Below are 3,431 nucleotides of genomic sequence, written 5' to 3' on the forward strand. Positions count from 1 at the left end.
TGGTGGTTTATGTAAATTAGTTTAGTACTCGTGACCGTCTTTGCACAACAGGAGTTGTGTTTTCTATTGTTCGTCCTCTAGTTCGGGGTTTAGGATTAAAAAGTGCGGCACGTGAAGGCCCGCCCACTAGACCGCAATAATCAATTGGTAGCTGCGCTTGTCCAGACGGAAGTAATCAAAAACCCCGCCCCCTCCGGTGTCGCGTCGTCCCGCTCCTGAAAGCACAAATCGTACGAAGAAGCAAAGCTGCACCACAAATGCAAAAGCCGAAGAGAAGCGGTGGAGACGGTAACAGGCTTTCATGTACCCATTTCGAATCGAGCGAGGTCCGTCATATTAGTACGAAGAGCGGCGCGGCTTTATCCAAATACTACGTCCGGAAGCGAGGGCGGACCTTCTCGGTATTTTGCAACTGGCGTTTCTTATGCAAATGAATCTTTTAAATTCTGTTTGTCCTGTACAGTCAGCTGATTTTTACCCGGTACGGTTCAGAATTTAAGGAGGGACTGAGACCACAAACCCAGCCTGCCGCACCACACCCCAGCGTGCCCCTTCATTGTCGAGACTTTTGGAGGCCCGTGGCCCAGGCCTCTCATTTATTGGCACCCGCGGACATGTTTGCTTACCTCTCTTCACATATATTTTTTTTTTTTCATTTGACTGAAAAATAAAATCACCGACTCCGCCGGGACTCGAACCCGGAACCTTTGAATCCCTTCAAACCTCTAGAAGTCCAATGCGCTATCCATTGCGCCACGGAGCCACCTGTTGGACATATCGACCAGTAACATGGTAAACGCATACAGCGCCATCTCGTCACTGTGCAGGGGTCGTTTGTTTCACCATCGGTGGCGGTGCGTGCTGACCTCTCACCCCGTGACACCAACAAGCCGACCTCGGCGCACACTTCCATAAAGTTTTTGATGCCTTCAGTAGATTTTTATAGTTACGACGGGAAGTTTGCAAGGGCTTGTGTGATTGGTTTATAATCTCTCCCCGCTCTCGCAACTTCAGGTAGGCTTTCTCCTGATTCGCACAGTTTGCTTGCCAATCAATTAAAACTATCAGGTGATTGGCTATTCTTGAGAACATTCGTCCTTCGCGTTAGTAAACTTGAGCGAGGAGGGACACGCGTGAACCGAGCGTCGGTCAACGATAAGTAACCGATTAGATTGTATTTTGGATGGTGCCTGAAGAAAGCAGTTTATTAAGCCTTTAATAGTTAAGGTTCGTGAGCCTCAAAAACGAGTGAGTTAAATAAAAAAAGCACCACTCCATTAGTTGCGGGGTCTGACAGTTGACAAACAAGCTGGTGCCCCCGGGTTCCGTAATACTAGTGGCACATACGGAGGGTGACAGAAACTTGCGTGAATGTTCGCTGAGGTTACTCGCAGTTACCTGGGGCTCCGAGTCGAGGTAATTCTTGGTAGCGAAAACCAATCAGATCGCTTTCTGCTACCAAGAATTGAAAGCTCGGGCCAATCGCAGCCCGTATCGGCTACCAAGAATTGGCGAATCACGGCTCGCGTTGGCTACCAAAACTCGGAAAAGGCGGGCCAACCTCTTGTCAGTTAATGTATTCTGTAAAAGCTTGTTCGAGTCGGCACACAGACGCTTTGTGATTTGCGTTTCATTTTGAAATTTCTAAAAATGTTACTCACTAGTGTCGGTTTGTGCAGATATATTTACATTCACGTACTCATTTTTTGAATGATTTTTTAAACAGTCTTGGTGCAGTTTATTACATTTATTAAATGTGTGCTGAACGTGTAAAGACATATAATAATGTATAAATACAATAAACATTGAATTCTATGATCGTAGTTTCATTTTTTTATACTTAACACTAATTTCACAAATCGTTCATATCAATGGTAATAAATAATAATTATAGTTATACTCTATATTAACATTGATGTTATAAAATATGCTTATAAAATAGACCTAGACCTTTAATACTCAGACGATTCTAATCGTGCTGTAGAACAGATATATAAATAAAATTAACTAAGTGGTGTGTATGCTGTTTACTAGAACTCATATAGTTATTTTGTGCTAAGTATATAAACATTTCCCTTTGCAGTATTTCCAAATATTTATTTTGACCTACTTCGAATTTATTAAATGTCAGCACCAACTATATTACTTCTCAAATTGTATAAACACATACAAACACAAGGCTGTGCACTGTTATTTATTCTTTCTTATTGTGCTTTCATTTTTATTGTACCCCTCTTGATTATCTGTGCGGCCGTCTGAGACCATGGTAAAGGTGCTATATAAGTCAGTGAAATACGTTAGTATTTGTTATAATTATGACTCAATACAATTTGCAGGCAGTTTGTTTAATTGTGATTTTAACTATGCTTGTTGTCCATGTGTTCCTTGACAAATCATTCATTAAACAGTTTTTGAAAACAACCAGATCTGCAAAGTAGAATTCAAAGCACCGTTCGTTGAGGAGAAAGTTTAAAAAAAAATTATTTTAGAGATGTATTCTTCCATTCAGCAATGTGCCAAGAGCGGGATTCGAACCCGAATCCCTGCGATAATTTCTGGTAGATCGTCTCTCAAGAATCTCAGTTATACCTCGACTAATACGCGCAATCCTCAAGACTTGAAAGGTCAGGCCAATCGAAGCCCGTATCGTATCGGCTACCAGGAATTGACCATTCACAACCCGTTTCGGTTTCCAAGAATTGGCCAATGACGGCACGGTAGGCTACCAGAAATCGGAAAGGGCGGGCCAGGCTCTTGTCAATGTATTGTGTAAAAGCTTGTTGGAGTTGGCGCACAGACGCTTTGAGATTTGTGTTTAATTTTTGAACTTTCTAAAAATGTCATTCACGAGTCTCGGTTTGTGGAGATAAATAACCTTAAGTAATCAATAAATATTTCATTTTGTCATAAGTTTCATAAATGTATTAATTATTGTTGTTTCACCACCCTTTGATATACGATTACATATGTGACATTTTGTTTGTACTGTAATCTGGTAGTCTAAATAAATTATGAACGGATTGGTATAATTACATTCACGTACACATTTTTTTAATGATTTTTTAAAACATTCCTGGTGCAGTTTATTACAGTTATTAAATATGTGTGCAAAACCTGTAAAGAAAGATATAAAAATGTATAAACATTGAAGTGTATAATCATAGTTTCATTTTACAGAATGAGCTTTAAAAAAATAATAATAGTATGAAGTGCTGTATAATTGTACAAATCATTGAAAGTGAAACTTTTTCATCTTTGCCAATTTAAAAACTTTTTCTTTTTTAATTCATTGTTTGGGTGAGTTCATTTTTATCTGAAAAGACAGATGAACTGTGTGGACCTGTAACTATGTGTGCTCTGTGTTCCTACAGAAGACCCTACGATGCTATATAAAGACCAATAATTCTTAATGAAATACTGCAGTAACATAT

General features: G+C 39.8%; 1 non-coding gene across 1 annotated transcript; it reads right to left on the reverse strand.

Annotated features, from left to right (window-relative positions):
• Positions 1-677: 677 nt before the first annotated feature.
• trnar-ucu (transfer RNA arginine (anticodon UCU)) lies at positions 678-763 on the reverse strand. The gene is given in 2 exon segments: positions 678-713; positions 727-763. It is a non-coding gene; the product is annotated as a tRNA-Arg (tRNA).
• Positions 764-3,431: the final 2,668 nt, after the last annotated feature.

The sequence above is a fragment of the Erpetoichthys calabaricus genome, chromosome 10 (genome assembly GCF_900747795.2).
Source record: "Erpetoichthys calabaricus chromosome 10, fErpCal1.3, whole genome shotgun sequence".
NCBI lineage: Eukaryota > Metazoa > Chordata > Cladistia > Polypteriformes > Polypteridae > Erpetoichthys > Erpetoichthys calabaricus.